The sequence below is a fragment of the Ambystoma mexicanum genome, chromosome 5q (assembly GCF_040938575.1).
Source record: "Ambystoma mexicanum isolate Mex_15411 chromosome 5q, UKY_AmexF1_1, whole genome shotgun sequence".
In the NCBI taxonomy this organism is placed as follows: domain Eukaryota; kingdom Metazoa; phylum Chordata; class Amphibia; order Caudata; family Ambystomatidae; genus Ambystoma; species Ambystoma mexicanum.
Genome location: NC_090933.1, coordinates 405357933 through 405376674, shown reverse-complemented (window position 1 = coordinate 405376674; position 18742 = coordinate 405357933).

The window sequence follows — 18742 nt, the reverse complement described above, 5'->3', positions numbered from 1 at the left end:
CGCCCCCCCAACATTACACACATTCTTATATGCTGTTTTCACTTACATATTACAGTCATAACCAGCTCTGATAAGACATGTGGACATTATAACAATCCAAATAACAATCATGTTATTTTCAGAGTTATAGTGGCAATTATTTTACAGTTTCTGATATAAATGTGTGCTTTATAAGCAATAACAAAAATTACATATTAAATTAAAAACAAGATGGGAAGTTTCCAGAATACGAGAGATGCATTGCCATCAAGAAAATCTATGATTTTTTTCTGGAATAATAATTGTGATGTCATTTTGTATTATGATGTGCCTATTCTTTTTTATTATCATGGCATTTAGACACATAATTAAAAATACAGATACAGTGGGTGACAAAGACATTTTTTTTATAATCCCCAATAGAAGCACGAGCAGCATTTTTCCTGATTTTACTAAACAAATTGTTCAACGTAAAAGAGATGCTGGGGAGGATCATGAAGATATAAATGCATATCTTGACAATTCGGCTGATTTAAAGAATAAGCTACGTTACCAGCATATGAAGGAGGTGGGAGAGAGAACGTCAGATGAAAGTTTCTATGTATGTTCTCTCATCCCCTATGCCATGAACGCAGCCAGAACATTTATTGCAAAAGAAATGCCTGCACATGATGCAAAGTGCCTCAGTCATATAGCAGCGTGCACAACAGGTGGGCAATTCGAAGGAAAATGGGCAACCCTATGATGGCTATCAATGAGAACATTTCTATATGAAGATACTTATCTAGATGGAAAAGGGGATGGGCTGGCCAAGTAAAAAACATATGTATCCATCCCAGATTTGAGAACGAATAAAGGTTGTCGAAATGAGGAGGATGGACTGTTCAGACATAGTGGAAAGATCAGGACTACCAGGATGCTAGGAGAGACCTCGGGAATTGGTGTTTGGATGAGTTGGCACCAGCACAGGATAGAAAGAAGGAATGTTATGTTGCCCTGCACACTTATTGAAGAAGGAACCAGTGAGCGTAGTACAAGTAGTAAATTACATGTGCCAGAGTCATGGGCCAAGTACTCTAAGCTACTAACATGGGTTGACAATGAAGCTGGACCATTATCCATAATACCATTAAAAATGCAACCACATGCTACAGGAATGAAGGCCTTGTTTGGGTTGGAGAATATAAAGGATGTGAACAGGTGTTTGAAGTAGCAGGAATGAATGAAGGAACTGCTGTACTGATGGATCGATATTGGGCTTGTAGATCCAGAGCTTACATGCAGCTGCCTAAAGATTGGGGAGGAGTGTTCTCCATTGTGGGCATACATTTTCCTCCAATAGTGATTCCCCATATTGACGAATTTCCAAAAATGAATGAACACCAGAGGAAGAAGAGGTTGCTTGACCTCCGTCGGATGAAAAGGGAGAACTATTTCTCATTAAAGTCAATAGAAGCCTATAACGATATACCAGATGAGCATAAATTATTCAGCAAGACGGCAATGATAATAACATCTATATTCATGCCAGGACTTCAGACTGCAGTGAATGCCAAATGACTGGAGATTTCCAGATGGGAGCTGCTACAGACAATTAACGCAACAATAAAAGGATTTAATGCAGTCAGAGAAGAGCTGAGGACCATCAGGCTTATGACCCTCCAGAACAGGTATGTTTTGGATTTAATTACAGCAATGGAAGGAGGCGTGCGTGCCAATGTTGGGCCTTCTTGTTGTACTATCACACCTGCCCACGATGGAGAAAATGGAACCTTGACAGAAGCAATAATTATGCTGACAACCCGGCATACGAAGATGGAGGATGAAGCTAATAGAAAGCAGGAGATGACTGGTTTTTGTCTTTGTTTTCATGGATTCCAACCTGGCTGGCAAGTGCCTTTAAGCTACTTGGAGCAATACTAGTGTTGGAATTGCTAGGATTTTGTCTGATAAGGATCATTTTTGGACAATGCCGGAAGACAGTCAAGACAGCTATTGGGATGAAGATAATGATCGATATAGATGCTGAAACTGGTGAACAAATGCAAAATGATAACAGTACCTGTGAGAATATAAAGAAAAGTCCCCTGGCACTACCAGGAACAAAGTTCTACTATCCTAAGGATCATAAGAAGTATGTAGGACGGTGGATATGCTTCCCACCATCTGGGGATTGCTGTCACATGACCTGGATGTAACGCTCACCTGGCTCCCACGGAGACGCTGACCTGGTCTGGATTGCTGTGACCTCTTCAAGCGTGATGCGCAGGATTCGAAACACCGACTGAAATGGACCCCCAAATCTGGCTTGTCTGGCCCGTAGAAAAATCTTTCTGTAGGTGGAGAAAGGGGATTAACTGACTGCAGAGTATTGTGATTGCTTCCCACCTCCCCTTTGCTCTTCTCTGACCACCTCCGAAATCCCCAATCAAGGCTCACCTTAATGTTTGAATGGATGAGCTCTCCATCCTGCTTCTGGTGCAGGGGCGTGTATTTGACCAGTTACTTCACTGATTTCGGAAGGCGAAATGCCGTAAGTATGCAGTTTAAAAAGTTCCAGAGTAGATTCTTCTCTTTGTTTGCTTTTCTTAACCTGTGATCTGTCCTTATTTTCAGGTGCAGAGCGGAAGTGATGCTTCAAGGGATATTGCCGGAGATAAACTCAGGTGAGTTTGTGATAAAATGATCCCTTTAAATGTCTTTGAATCCCTCTAGTAATGTCTTTCTTTTTTCCTCTTAGGGGCCGGGGTGCGGTACCAGGCCAAGAAGTGGCGCCGACCCGAAATGAGGAGTGGTTCCATCAAATATGGCCAGGTAAGTCTTGTGACGGAAAATCAGGCTTTCCTCATTTGTTCATCCTACTCACCTTTTGTCTCTTCTTCTCCCCTGCAGGTGCAGAGATGTGGCGGAAAGCCCAGAAGGTTGCGGTGGATAGTGAAGAGCCCACGAGGCAGGTGAGTGATGCGCGGCGCTGCAACAAGTAGCGCAATGCTTTTAAAGAATGTCTATCTTCAGGATCGCTGGCGTGATGGTTCCGGACACAGGTAGGAAGTTAGATTAAGTTCTTGGTTTTCACCTTTTCTCTTCCCTTCCTTCCTTTCAGGTATCCCAAGATCGAGGCGGGCGTGGCTGGAGGCAAGATGCAGGAGCAGGCACGGTGAGCGTTCAGCTGCTAGATGCAGAGCAACGCGAAGCACGTGTGGCAGTCCGGGCGTGGTTTAAATAGCCTTGGAAGAAGTTCCAGGTAAGTATTCTTACACGGTCCCCACCCAAGTAAAATAGTTCCTTTGATAAAATAGTCCCTCCTAAGCCTCATTTGACTTGAGGCTTCATGCAGCATGGTCTGCGTCAGGTAAGTGCACCAAACACCCTCTTTTATGAGCCTGGCGCCTATGGCGCCAGGACTGATGTCCAACATGAGCCTGGCGCCGCTGGGCTTTTGCCCGAGGGCATGATGCCTGCTCCTGGGGGTGCTGGGCCTGTCCTGGTGCTCCGGGGGTAGGCATCATGACACTGGAGTGTGGATGAAAATATAAAGAATGCAGGTCACCTGAGGGGGGCGAAAATGATATGGATCCCAAAGAAGCCACACTATGAAGAGAAGATGGGAAAGATTGAGGATTTGGTCGAGAACTCGACCAGAGAGGGAATGTAGAGGAGTAGGTGGACACGACATCCCTAGCTCCTGCCCCCTCGCCTCCATCATACTGGAACAGCAGGAGAAGACCCCTATGCGGGATACCAGGTATCATCCCAATATAATCCCAATACCACATAGAGTGTATGAGAGACACTATGCACTAAGAAAACCATATAGAATGTACCCATGCACTGAAAGGGTGGAAGGATGTCTGCACACACCATTGGATATCATAGAGCTATAAATAAATTCTGACAAGGGCAGAGTGACGTCATAAAGGAGACATACGAAGACGCACTGAAACGATATGTAAATACTTAAAGGACAAAGTTTAACTGGAGTAACAAGTGAAACATGTAATAAAATATGATGAAATCATGCATACAAAGAAGATAAAGTAACCTGCTGACTAATAAGTGTACATAGGCAGAAACGCATGGTAGATGAGACATACAGAAGCTTGCTGCAGAAAAAAAATAACATTGCTAGGGCAGCCATGATGGAAAGATGGACGTCAGACTCATATTAAAACCAATCAAGCTAACCCAGACAGACCAGGGCTGCAGAGTCAGGGGATGTGGAAAACAGCTTTGTGTGAGGAATAAGGAGGAGTCTATTGGCCTGGGATCAAGTACACCACTTCAAGGAATAATTGTAAGGTAAAAGGGGAGTCAAAAGGATAAGCCATGTACATATTTCTCTTAGATTAAGTAACGAGGAAAACATCTGCAAGACCCAAGTATTGAACAATTAAAGATGTAAAAAGCCTATACAAGTTGGAGTAGGCAAGTCTCTAGAGGCCATAAGGAGTCATGACACCCAACACAATTGAATCAAATGGCAGACAAATTTGTGGTCTCCTCAATTGTGATTCAGAAGTCGAAAACAAGAGCTATTCAATAAGTTATAGATAAAGATAATGGTGTACCTACACTCCCTTAAAAAGCCCAGAGAAAGGAACAGGCTGCAAGGTCACCTACAAAGAAGAAGCCTTGGCTTGGGGACAGACCGATGGGAGATGATGGACCGATTGGGAAAGTGGGGAGTAGTCCGACTTTACATTCAGCACCTGGTGTCCATTTATCTTTTGTGCTGCTAACAAGCTGAAAGTCCAAGGTTGGGAAAGCATGCCATCCAATCAAAGGGTCTATGTAACAACATACTACACAATGTTGCAAAGACTTACCTGCTGCCATTAGTTTGCTATGATCAGTATTATACGTATTTAGAGGTTATTCGAGGCGTGCCTAATAGATAAGGGGAAGCCAATGGTGTTACTAACACTTACACATACTATACGTAAATATGTTCCCTAAACCAATCACTTCCTTCAATAGGTTTTACAAGTTTGCCATGTAGGATGACGTCATAGCTGATGCACATTGAGGTATAAGACCTTTGTGTAATCAAGTTTAATTGTGAATGTGTTGACTACAGCGTGTTGTTCGCCAGATTGCCCTACTTTATTTTATGCTAATAATAAAGTAGTACTTTGCCATATTCTTTGAGTCTGTCTGGTTATTTGGGTCCGAGATCTTTTATTGGTAATTTAATCCAGCACGTGAGACGCTTCAAGGTGTTATAGCACAGGGCAGAAGTTGGAGGGGAGGCGGTGATCAAGAGAGGGCTTTTTGAGTAAAGATTTGACAGGAGAAGTTTTGTATGCTTCTGGAAAAGTGCCAGATGTCAGTGAGTGGTTGATTATAAATCTAGCGAGGCTGCCTGTGCAGGTGGAGGAGAGACTGTTCTTAAGGAGAGCAAGGGGGAAAAGGTCTTCAGGGGATCCTGCGGGGTGGCTGTTTGTGAGAAGCCTTAGGAATTCAGGGTGGGGGATGGCACAGAAGGGGCCGAGCAGGGAGCGTGTTGGGGCCGGGTCATGGTGGGAGAAAGGGGGGAGGCAACAGGGGGAGGTTGCTAGTTTAGTGTCGATGGTGAGGTTCCTTTCAATCGCTATGTTTTAGTAGTGGTCTGACAGGACATTGCAGAGTGCTTGGGAGAAGGGGGAAAGGGGCTTGAGCAGAGAGGGGTCTTAAACTCTCTAATAATCTTGTGTAGTTTCTTGCAGGGCTGGTGGCTTTGGAAATGCAGGTTATATAGAACCATGTTTGGGCTTTCCGGATTTCTATCCTGTAGGCCCTGATCTGTCTAGCAATGGTGGGTTTGCTCTGGGGGGAAGGGATAGCCCGCTATTGGCGTTCCAGACGGTGGTTGAGGGTTTTGAGGGATTTGAAAGAAGGGCTGAACCACCTGGAAGAAGGACCTGTATGGTGGGAGGCGGATCTGGTGGGAGTGAGGGGGGAGGGCATCAGAAAGCCATCAGTAGAAGCGGACAGGGGAGGGGGTTCCTTCCTGGAGGTGGGGTGCAGGGAGGGTGGACAGTAGGAAGGTGGAAAAGTCTGGGGAGATAACTACCTTGTTCTAAAGGGGAATCTGGGTGGAGGAGGAGAGGTGGGAGAGGCGGGGAGCGGGAGGGGTGACAGGATTGACAAAAAGTGATCCGTTCAGATAAGGGGCGAGTGAAGGGGGAGGAGATCAGATTGGTGCAGCTGAACACTGCATCCAGTGTGTGACCAGCTATGTGGTCCCACCCAGATATAAGTTGGGTCATGCTGAGGGCTTCCAAGTTATCGATGAGATGACAGATCTTGGGGTTGGAGCGGTTGTCGAACCAGATGTTCAGATCACCTAGAGGGGTAAGCGTGGGGTGAGAGATCATGATGGCCACTACGGAGTCGCTAAGAGAATCAGCAAAGGTGCTGTTATAGCCTGGGGGTCTGTAAAGGAGGAGGAAGCTGGGGGTGATCGAGGGTGATAATTGGAATTTGACTAGCAGGAATTCACAGTCATTGCAGCAGGGTGGTTTCTTAGAGTGTAGGGTTATGAGGTGAAGCTTGTGGAGGATGGCTATTCCCCCTGCTCTGCTGGACTGTTGTGCATGACCAGGGAGTAACCAGGGAGAAGGCCTTGTGTGCAGTAGAAAGGAAGTTCTCAGAGAACCAGTTTTCAGTAATGAAGAGGATGTCTGGGTTTTTATTGACGATAAGATAAAAAATCATGTGTTTGTTTCTGCCAACAGATCTGGCATTGAGGAGTGTGCATGAGAGTGGGTGTGGTGGGCAGTGGCCGTAGGAGAGTGGAGTGTGAGAGGGGGTTGGTATTATGAGAGGGGGATAGAGGTGAGGATAGGAGGGACCAGGGTGGGTCCAAAGAAGGGTGGATTGAAAGGGGTAGGTGAGAAGAGGTGGAGAGGGGTTAGGGAAGAAGGTGATAGAGAGAACAGCAGGGGATTGCAGCTTGGCGTGTGACACACCTAAAGGTGTCTCCCTCACTAGTCCCCGGGGATCTGTCATCCATGTGGCCAGGACACGGCCATCGCTATTGGAGACAGTTCCTGGGGGTGGACCAGTTATGGAGGATCACCTGGATGGGGTCCTTGGGAAGTGAGAGTGGGACACCGACAGGTGAGATGCAGTATCCCCCTTCTTTCAATACCTTTTCCCCATCCTACAACGTAGGACATTCGAAAACACTGCCGCCCCTTTTCTGACACGAACACTTTCGCACAACCTCAAAGACAATGGACTAATACCAGAGCCGTTTACTTGACATGTCCCAATACAAGGATCAGGCAAAGTCAGGCAATTGACCAGAATCACACACACACCTGACAGCCCTTTCCCTTCCCCACAGGGATAAAAGGTGGAGCACAAAAGCACATCACAAGCAAGGCAGACCGCACAAGGAGACAGTTATCCAGATCCAGCAGTTTAAGTGAAGGAGAAAGGTAGTGGAAACCGAGAGGGTGACAGGGAGTGAAGCGATCTTGCCCTTTCCGCCCCGGACCTGCGAAGCCTTCGTAAGAGGAAACATAAGACTGCGAACAATAACCGAACTGTGTTGAATGAAACCTGAAAAGTGGCAGATTGAAAAGAGTTCAAAGAAATTTGAATAGTAAAGGGGAAACCAGTTGCAGAGGGGAGCAGCACCAAGTGGATGCTGACTCGAGAAACTCGGGTTACTCCTGTGTTGAATAAAACTACTAATACCAGAAGGCTGTTGGAGAGCCACCAAGACAGGTCAAAGTGGTCATACAGGAGGTCTAGCAAAATCCCTTTACAGTCGAAAGTCTTTGACTGGCAAACTGTTAAGAAAGCAAGGGACGTGAATCCTGCATCAAAAGAGAAAACCTTTGAGAACGTAATGGGGTGAATCCGGCTAAAGTGAAAAGTGGCAAGAGTGAACCTGGAGGAGGGATGCTGATAAAGAGGGGCGAAGTCTAAAGTCCCAAGAAACAGTGTGTTGACAAAGGTAAACCCGGCAGAGGGATGTCCATGAGAATTGTTTAAAAATACATTAAGATTTTGTGAAATAGAGGAAAGCAGTAGTGAACCTGGTGTAGGGAGGCTGTGATTCAAGAAGGGTCTACGCCTGGAAGAGGGGGACTTAGAGGTGAAGCCATCACCCAATGTATATGTGGAACAGAACTTTTTGTTTGTTTGTTGAGTACATCAGGCCCTTGACTTGACCATCGAAGAACCCGCTAGCTCATGCCGAACTGTCGGCTCATGCTGGGGAAAAGCTTGAGCATGTGCTGAGCTGAGGAACTTCAACTTGTCCCGTACTCAAAACGTGGGTAAGGGAGACCCCTGGAAATCACATCTTGACATATTATTTGTTAACACTTCTTTCTTTTGAAACCCCTATCCCACACTCTTTCTGAAATTAGTTGTAAGGATTTGGCAATAGATTTTATTTTTATACATGCACTTTTTATTGGTCACGACACCACTAGGACTGCCTCATTTTTCATCTGATGGTCGACGCTTGCTCCCATCTTAGATTTAGGTTAGGTGTTTTTCCACCCTGTATTCAATGTTCAATAAACACTATTGAACTGTAATCACTTGTGTCTGTCTTTACTGTTTGTCATCATGAGTTCCTTATATATGGTGTCAGATGTGGGATGTGACTCAATTGATTAATTGAGTAACCCTACAATTTCAAAAACGTAGTCAGGGAGCTTCTAACCCTTCCATCCCCACCAAGGAATTAAAACGGTTTGATGTCTGTAGCAGCAGGGAAGCTATTATTCCCCCTGGGAAAAGAGGAATGATTCCTACAGACTTGGTTTTGATACACCCTCTCGGGTGTTACAATCGAGTGGCCCCAAAGTCTGGCCAACGAAAGCTCTGCACTGGAATGACTGGCTTCGTAGCTTGGTGAGTGCCTGAACTTTCCTTTTTTTCATTTAAAGCACTGGTCGAAACAGCAATGTCCTGTAATAACTATTCTGCAACTCCCAATAGCTTTACAGATATCTGTAATATCCTGCATATGCCAGGACCTATATGCATGCAGAGGACTTACACAGATGTTAACTCGCTATTAGCTGTTTAACATGGAATATGTCACTATTCGGTATCCTCCCAAAGGTCAGGCCTTAGAGTGAAACGATGTTGCATTCAGGAGAAGACATACAATGCATTAACACAACAACATATGCTACATTAAATATTAAATCCAAATAGCACTAATAACATGTAAAAATGTCCCAACATCAACAAGTACTACAAGCAACATGAGAAATGTTATTCCCATGATTATCTGCATCATACAGTATCTCCTCACAGTCCAACATAGCAGACAGAATTTCATCCAGGTTAGTTATTTTTCTTTGCTCTTTGTTTACATAAAATTGTCAAATTATAACTAAATGTCGGCCCCACAGAGAAAGGATGCATGATTGAGAGGAAAATGCGCAGTGCATTACGCACATCAAATAACATTGAAATGAAGGCAATAAAGAACCTACTCAATAACAACATTACAACGATAAACGTTAATTCCGTACATGTATAAAAAGTATCTTATTTCAGTCCACTTTGGTCGAGAAAATGTAATGTAGTAATCTGTTGTCCTGTTGATGGATAGCTTCCAAATCAAAACCAAATTTCAGCAACCACGTCAGTACGCATTAGATTGAACTCTTTCACTACTGGGGATACTATATCACGCAGGCACACCTTTACTCACTGCTCATTTATGAGCATTAACCAAAAATAGTAATATGAAAATCAATATGCTCATAGAAAGCTAAACAAGAATAATGTATATTTCCTTCTAGTCCAATATAGTATATCAAATTAAAATGTATTCCTTTTTCTGTTTGCATTATATAGACTACCAAGAGATTAAATGATGGCCTCCACACTAACGCACATGAAGGATGGAAACCCAGTACGAGCCTTCACCACGAGTGCAAACCCACATAGTAAAAGCAGTGGTGGCTGGTGAATTATTTCATTAGAAGGGCGTAAAAGTGTTTGCCACGGATTTGTAGGAGCGACCGAGCATAGCGAGGTCGACAGCACAAACCAAAACGGGTTCTCCCTCTGAGAATTGTTTTGAAATAATGGGCTAAAATAGTGCATTTTACAACACACTTTCTGTGAAAAAACGGGCAAAAAAACACACAGGTTCCAATCGGTTTTGTATGGTACTCCATGAAAAAAATCCAATAGATGCAAGTCATTACCAGTGCACCAGATACATATTCCAATTAATTTTAAGGATTATTTTGCCCACAAAATATGCTAGCATAAAAACATTTTCATTCTGGGTGTACCCATACATGTCCATGCAGGCTGCACCAATTTATGTTAGGGTTACCATATAAGACCATACTCCTTTGCTTTTGCCAGTATGAAAGTATATCCAGACTGGCTTCACCAATGTAGGCCAATATAGCCACACAACATGTATACAAATATATATTTTTTATTTTTATTACTTGAATTTAATCACAGAATGATTTTTACAAGGTTTCATAAGGTCGACACTCCCTCCAATTGTTCTGCATTGTACGATTAATTTCCTAGCTGGTTTAGTTTTCTGGACCGTAGAGTTAAGTCCCGACCTGTGGACGCTCTTAGGGTATAACGCTACCCATACTCTCTTTCGTGGGGTTGTTTGGCATTTTTATCGCTAGGTCTATTAGTTTGACCGCTGCTATGGTCCATCTTCTGGTTTCACCAGATGTCAATCTGTTCCATCCATAGTCCAAATCCACCGTAGCGGTGTCGGCGAGCAGCGATAATAGGTAGGTGTACCTGTTCTGTTTTGTCTTCGGACACACCAGCACCAGGTGTTTAAGTGTTTCTGGGCACTCCTGTTGGTTACACAGGCGGCAGGTGTTTTCGGGCAAAGATGTTCTGATTGACAGAATTTCGCGAGTTGGTAGTAAATTTAGTCTTGCTTTCACAAACAGAGTCCGTAGTGGTTTGTTTGGAAATTTGATGCAGTAGTTTAGGGGGACTTTGACTTTGTTGAATGTGGAAAGAAGGTGGGCCAAACGTTTATTTGCACTGGCCTTCTCTATATTATATATCCAGTCTTTCTGGACCATTTATTTTTTATTTTCTGCGGGTTGCATCCCACATTGTCCTCCGAACAGCCCACCTCGCTGAGATTTACTTTTTGTCTGGCTCCCCATTCGTTTAGGGCCTTGAATCTTTCCGTTTTTACTTATTCGGCGATGATGTTGAAGATGGGCAGAATGTCTGCGATTAAGATTTTTCTGTATAGTAGTATTGCACTTTGGTCCACTAGACCTGCCAAAGAGACGAGGCCCAATTCTCGTCTGATTGCTGCCAGTTGAGTAGATTTTGGTAAACCCAAAAACGGCTTTCCAAACGTGGCCTTCCAGTTTGTTACATATGGTTTGTGGCATGTTTAAGGAAGCGTCCATTCATAAATTAATGCTGCCACTACTTTCGTTCTGTAGAATTGGATGGAGGGAATGAGTGAAAATTTCCAAAGTTGTTGTTAACCAGTTTGGTCTGTGCAGTTAGTCGCTTTGTTTTTTCCCAGAGCATGCCTTGCATTGCGTTTTCTCTGGCTGAACCATCGATTGTTACACCTAGGTACTTGATGTTTCTTACCACTTCAATTTTTGTTTTGTCCAGATGCCAATTTTGATTTTTCGATGCTTGTTTACCTGTTTTCTCCAGAATAAGGACTTTCGTTTTTGATTTGTTAATATCCAAATTGTTTTCTTCAATATATCTGGACAGGTTCTCTAGTTTTCTTTGCAGACCAATTTGAGTTTGATCAATTAAGATCAATCGTCTGCATACAGCAATCTCGGAATGGGAATTGACCCTATTTTCGGGGGGAAACCTCTGATTTTCGATTCCCACTGTTGGTAATCGCCTAAGAATGAAATAAAGAGCACCGGGCCAGGGGACACCCCTGTTTTACACCTCTGTTTACGGGTATTTCCTCAGAGAGCATGCCTTGCCTGTTTAGTTTTATCCAAATCTTCGTATCAGCGTGTAGAGCGATGATTGGATCCAGAATTTCCTTTGGGCAATCCCAGTTCTCGAGTTTGGGCCAGAGTTTCTCTCGATCAATTTTATCAAAAGCTATCGATAGATCCACGAAGGCTAGATACATTTTCGGCGCGCCTTCTTTTACTCTTAGCTTCAGAATATTTAGAACCAAGATGTTGATGGTAGTGCTGCCATTGTTCTGGAATCCTGTTTGAAAAAGGTCGTTGCAAGATGTGTTTTTTTATCACATTCTAAAGTGTTCGAGAAGGCTTGTAGCAAACATCTTTCCGCTAATGTCCAGGAGAGCTATGGGCCTATAGCTCTCCGGGTCTTCTCTTCTTCCTTTTTTGAAGATCGGTACAATAATGGCCCTCAGCCATGTTTCAGGGATCATTCTAGTTCTACCACAGAGCCTGAAGAGCTTGCTGATCACTGCTGCCCAGTCTTTTGGGACTGTTTCAGGTCTATATTCGTCAAACCGTCTGAGTCCGGTGCTCTTGAGTTTTTGAGTTTGCCACTCAGCTTTTCGAGCTTGTTAATGCTTGACATATCTGCCCATGCATTAAGCGATTTTCGGTTGGTGGTGCATTGGCCAGATTTGGGGAAGTCGAAAGGAGCGTAAAAATGTTTTATCCGATGTGCTTCCGAGACAGAGTTCGAGATCTCGTTTTCGGGTTTGATGGCCATTGTTTTAATTAGTGCCCAGAAATCGCCAGATCTTTTGGTGTTTAGTCTTCTGAGCATTTCTTCCGAGTCACGTTGGTATAAGTCCGCTCTTCGATGTTTTATCCAACTGGTGTATGTTTTAGCTGCATCTTGCCACAAACTCCAAGCTTCTGCTGTGTTCTTTTTAGAGGCCTGTCGCTTCAATTTGTGCAGAACTTCCCTTTTTTCGACTATCGATTTGTCATATGCGTGTACTGGTTGGTCTTTTTTCTTTTTCTGACCAGCAACTGAGACTCGGTGGGCCAGTAAAAATGGGAGATAGTTAGGTCTCGCTGGTCCATCCGTTAGTGCTTCCAAGGATCCCATGTACAGCGCAGGAGATTATGGTCACTGTGAACAGTTCTCTGCACATTAAAGGTTGTTATATTCGGGAGAAGACCTTGGCTCACATAGATGTAGTCCAGAGTGGCTTTTGAGTTTGCTCTTTCCCATGTCGGGGTTTCGTCCTGCTGTGGAAACAGTGATGCAATATTGTGTAGGTTTCTTGGGATAGTTAGGTTTCTCCAAGCCTTTCCTCTCTCTGCTGCTGGACCTAGTGAGATCGGGACCGAGGGGTCATCTGTAGCTTTGGGGCAGTTTGCGTTCAAGTCCCCGCATATGACAATGTCTATTTTTTCATATGTCTCATAGATCGTATCTATTGTGTCCCCCATGTCAGAGCAGAACATTTTTGTGGACGTGCGCTGGGGGTTCCAATATGTGTTTATCACCACCAGGTTTGTTTGGTGCGCTGTGTCTTGGGTGGCTGCTTTGCGATTCCAGTTTATCAGAATGACCAACATCTCATACGATGTTTTCAAGATTTTTATTATGCTGAAGCTTGAACCTATTTTGACTGCGGTCAAGAGTCCTGCCGATGGACGACCCAAAAACCCTTTTATGGCCGGTGATATTTCTACCGTGAAACCGTCAAGAGAAGGTTTGTCTGACAACCATGTTTCCTGCAAACACAGGATGTCACAATTACCTAGGTAGACGTGCCCTTCTGTTGTCAGATGCATGTGTCCTCTTGTGTTGCAGGATCCTAGGGAGCAGATGTCACTGTGGCTTTCCGGAGATCCATTGAGTCTGGAAATTGAGGAAGATAGTCGTTGCTATTTTTTATTTTTTGTGGTTAGGGTTGATTTCAGCCAGTTCCACGGGCCCTTTCGGGAGATTACCTGTCTACCCCAATCTGACTTGTCACCGCAGGTTTCCACGTCTCTCTGTCTTGGCCTCTCAGAGAGATGATTGCTCGGAGGTTGCTTTCTGTTTCATCCACTGTGCGGTAAGTACTTCTCGTTTGCTGCTTGGTGTTTGTTCTGTATGTTTTTGTGTCATCCCGGTGCCTTAGTTCCTCTGCCTCCGGTCTGTGGTAGCTAGGGCGTTTTAGCTCTTCCGCCCTGCTGTAGGTGGCTGTATGCTCTCTGGATCACACTTGCCATTTTCCACTTCGGTCGCTCCTATAAAGTTCCTCAGTTCTTGTGATGTAGTGGTGTTTGACGGGAGTGTCCTCTTTCTTTGTAGTAGGATTTTCTTCACTAGACCTCATAACATTCACTTGTGACAAATTGAAGCCTAAACGTTCGATTTCTTTATAAGCAACTGTAGATATATCTTGAATACTGTTTGACTTCACATGGAGATACGTTTTGCTATGTTCCCTCTATGATAGGGTTCAACAAGTTTGAGATCTTCAGTCCTCATTTGTTTGAGTGCGTCTATTTTTCTTATTATCTTTAAAACAGTTTTTCTGTTAAGAATCATGTATCCTTCTGTATGTTTTAGTTGCTCCAATTTGAAGATGCATACTTCCCCTTTGTCTCTGTTTTTCTTTGGCACTGCTGATTCCATTGTTTTGTAGGCCTTTCGTTTTTCTGGAGATAGGTGTTGATCTATTTGATTAGTATAGTTTTTTTTTGCAGAATTCTCTGCTGTCTTCATTATCATTTCGATGTCTCTTGGCGATGGTATCAGGTTAACCAGTCGGATAAGAGTTTTTATTTATTTATTTTTCATTGATGTTTGTTCTTGTGGATAGTGACATGGTTTTGGCCGGTCCTTTCGGTGACAGGCTCCTTTCCTGCGCCCTGTGAGGAGTTGGATTTTCCCCAGTTTGCGGGTCACTTTCCCAGTGTTGCGATACGTTCATAAGGTCAGAATTTATCAAGAATTCATCCGCTGATCGAGGTGATCTTGTCAGGTCTATGAACTTAAGGAAGGGCTGGATGTCACCCTGACCATCTGGCTCCTAGTGGCTGTTTTTATATCCTGCCTCCTTAGCGTTTTGTTCAGTTTTGTTATGATTTTTGGGTTTGTCTGTCTCTACCGCTAGGGTAGACAGTTTCAACACAGTATGTTGTTTGTTTGTCTGTTGAGGGTCTTTATCTGCTTTGGCCATTGGAGATGACGGTTCAGATTCCTCTCGTTCTCTAGTATTTGTAGAGTTTGTGTTGGCCTTGGGTTGAATCTTCGCTGGCCCTTTCTTCAAGGTTTTAGAGGCATTGTTTGTCTGGTTTCTGATTTCTGGTTGCAGCGTGTCTACAATTTTTTCAAGCATTGCCACTTTAGATTCCAAAACTTTCTGCTGGTTGTTGCTTTCGGACTCTGCGGCAGTTATGCATCCTTCTATAAATTTCGTTTTGGTGTCTATGTTGGCGAGAATGGCGGTGTTGTCTTGAACACTGTCTTTTATTGATTCATACAGTTTTCCGAAAGGGGCTAGAGCTATGGTGATAGCCAACATTATCGATAACATATCTGTTTTTTTTGTTGATGATTCTCTTAAGGTTGTTGTTGAAATTTCACTTAAGCGCCGATTCTTTTTCGGAGATGTATAGGTGGTTGTTCGTCTTTTGTTTACCCTCGGTGAGTCCAAGGACTCGAACTCCGCGGACAAATTTTGTCCTGTCTGCGGTCTAGGGCCTGTGCTGAAAGTGTTCCTCTGTTGTTATGTCCTTCTTGGGTTCTTGGTTCTGGATCGTCCATTTTCTCCACTAGAAGCGCCTTATGTCCTGGGTTTATGTGGGCTTTTGTCCAGGCGTAACGTTGGTCCTTGACTTGCTGCTCTGATCGAGCGTCCCCTAGTGTAGAAGGTAAATTTGAACTTCGTCGATTTTTATTGATACGGGGACCCCTGTTCCGACGTCGTTGTGTTGTTAGCGGATTGCAGAGGGTTTTCCTTGCTGCGCTTTGTTCTCGGCATCGGCCTCTTCCTGCATGTGGTCCCTGTCACACCGCTTTGAAGGCTCAAAGGTCCTCAGTGTTTCTCCTATAGAAGTTCTCCTTATGATGGTGCTGTTATCTGGTGTAGTAGCCGCCTGGGAGGTCATACTTTGCACACCTTCCGGATTGGGCGTTGTTCCATCGTCGATTTTGCACAGTTTATTTGTTGGTGTGAGCTCAAGAGTGGCTTCCAAAATCTCAGCATCCAATAACTCGGTGTCAGTTTCCGCTTTTGAAAATTAGTGAAGAACTGTTTTAGGGGACATGACAGCAGTGGGTTTGGAGGAAACTGACATGGTTGCGCTTTTTTTATGGGGTTTTGGGAGCATAACCGTTAGATTTTTCTTCCTGTTTGAGGCTACTGAATTCGTGACTTGTTTATGTTTGCTTATTTTTGCATTTTCGGGCTTTAGAGGTTTTGCTTGTGTTTTCCTTCGGTATTTATTTTTGAACTTGTCTCCCTGAACATTTGCTGTTAGAAGGGATCGGCTAACCTCTATGTCTGAGTCGTCGTCCGAGTTTTCTTCCTCATGACTCCTCTCTGAGTCACGTTCTCCGCCCCCTTCACTCTCCTTTACATCTGGACGTTGCTGCTATTGCTGTTTGGGGTAAGCGCCTGAGCTGAGCGTGCTGTTTGTATACACTAATGAGGTTCGGAATGAACCATGGCTTTTATGTTTGTTTGGTTACTTGGGTGCGGCAAATTTTGATTTCTAATGCCCTCTGGTAAGGGGGAGGGTTCAGCAAATGCCATTTCCGACAGCTCTGGCTCTGAGACATTCAGGGGGGGAAGGGCTACTCCAATAGTGCCTCCGTCTCCTGCCATTTCGGGCACTCAAGCTTTTCCATTGTTCATTTTCAGAGATTTGTTCGGGACTCCGCCCGCCACAGCGTGCTTTCCCTGCGAGCCGATGTCTCCTGATTTTGCGCGACCACGCGCCCACTTAGAGTCAAGCAGGGGCCGTCCATCGGCAGCCTCTGCCGGAAACTCACTCGCCTCAGGGGTGGGCGGGACGCTGGCTGGTTCGAGAAAACTTGCAGCTACGCTGGGCTCCTCGGGCATCAAGACTCCATTTTCTTGAGTATTCGTCGTCTCCAACGCTGTTTCTGCTGGTAAGTCTTTTGGAACTCCTGTTTTTGGCGGCCCGCCTCCAGATCTTGCAGGTTCTTATTGCTCCTCAGGTGACGCCGACCTGATTCTGCTTCCGCTTCCACTTCGGGGGTGATGTCAGGGGAGTTCTCACATTTTGCATTTGCGTTTGCATTTGCATTTGGCAACATAGTTTTTGCAGTTTTTGAAATGGGCTTTAATTTCTGAGAGCGTGGGCTCTCCGGCGCCCGTTCCATTTGCTCCACGGCTTCCACGTCTGCCACCGACTGCTGCAGACTGCCTCTCGCCTCCTAACTCCGCTGACCGCTCTGCGGTGTGGAGGCGATTAAATAGCTTGACTCCCACAACTGGCACTGTGAAAAGACTGGACTGCTGCAGACTTCCTCTCAACTCGCCTCCCAACTCTGCTCACCGCTCTGCGGTGTGGAGGCGATTAAATAGGTTGACTCCCACAACTGGCACTGTGGAAAGACTGGACTGCTGCAGACTGCCTCTCAACTCGCCTCCCAACTCCGCTCCGTGACTGGCTTTCTTGTTCAGGCCCCTCTCACATCGGTTCCGGTGCCCGATTCCCGGGACTGGGAGGCGGCGGTGTGCAGGGGGGCTGGGATGTGTCGGATGGCATAGACACCTTGCTTCGCTGGTTAATAATCCGTTAAGGGGGGGTGGTGACGGTAGGCTGAACCGGGCAGTGTTGGCTCAAAGGGAGAGAAAAAACACTGTTTTACTTTTCTTACCCTACATTTATAATAGTAAATGCAATGCCACAGTAGGAAAATGTATGCAGATTGGCTAAATCAACGGGTGGTAGCAAGGTGTGGACAATTTTGTTTACTTTACCCTTGAGGCCCAGTTAAGAAAATGCCATCACACAGTAAAAAAATATATCCAGACTGGCTGCACCAATTAAGGCCAGTCTAACCACATGAGAACACTTATCATGTTTGCTTTACCGATGATAGCCTGTAAATAAAAGGCATGCCACAGTAAGTAAACATGTCCAGACTCACTGCACCAATGTGAGCATGTCTAGTCATTTAATAACACGTATCATGATTGTTTCCACTTGATGACTAGTAGAAAAAATCCCATGGCAGAGTAAGAATATTTGACTAGACTGAGTCCACCCAAGTAGGCCAGTCTAGCCACTTAAAAACATGTATCATGTTTGCTTTGCCCTTTATGCCCAGTAGAAATGCCATGAGACATTAAGAAAGTATATCTAGACTGGCTGCAGCAATGTAGGCCAGTCTAGCCACGTAATAACACTTTTTATGTGTGATTTACCTATGATGCCCAGTACAAAATGTCATGACTATATGTCCAGACTGGTGCCACCAATGTAGGCGAGTCTAGCCATGTAAGAACAGTTATGTCTATTTTAACCTTGATGCCCAGTAAAAATACTATGCTCCCAGTAGCTCCACTCCAGAATTAGAAGCCAGATTCCTGGCCTTCACACATGCAGACACACACTTATACAGTGCACACGCTGTTTACTCATACATACATGATACACACACGCATTCATAAAGCATGCAGACAACCACTTGCATAAACAGATGTATAAAAATAAACATAAACCTACACAAATTCACATGAAGACACATTCATGCAAGTGCACTGCTGCAGACTGCCTCTCAACTCGCCTCCCAACTCTGCTCCGTGGCTGGCTTTCTTGTTCAGGCCCCTCTCACATCGGCTCCGGTCCCCGATTCCCGGGACGGGGAGGCGGCGGTGTGCAGCGGGGCT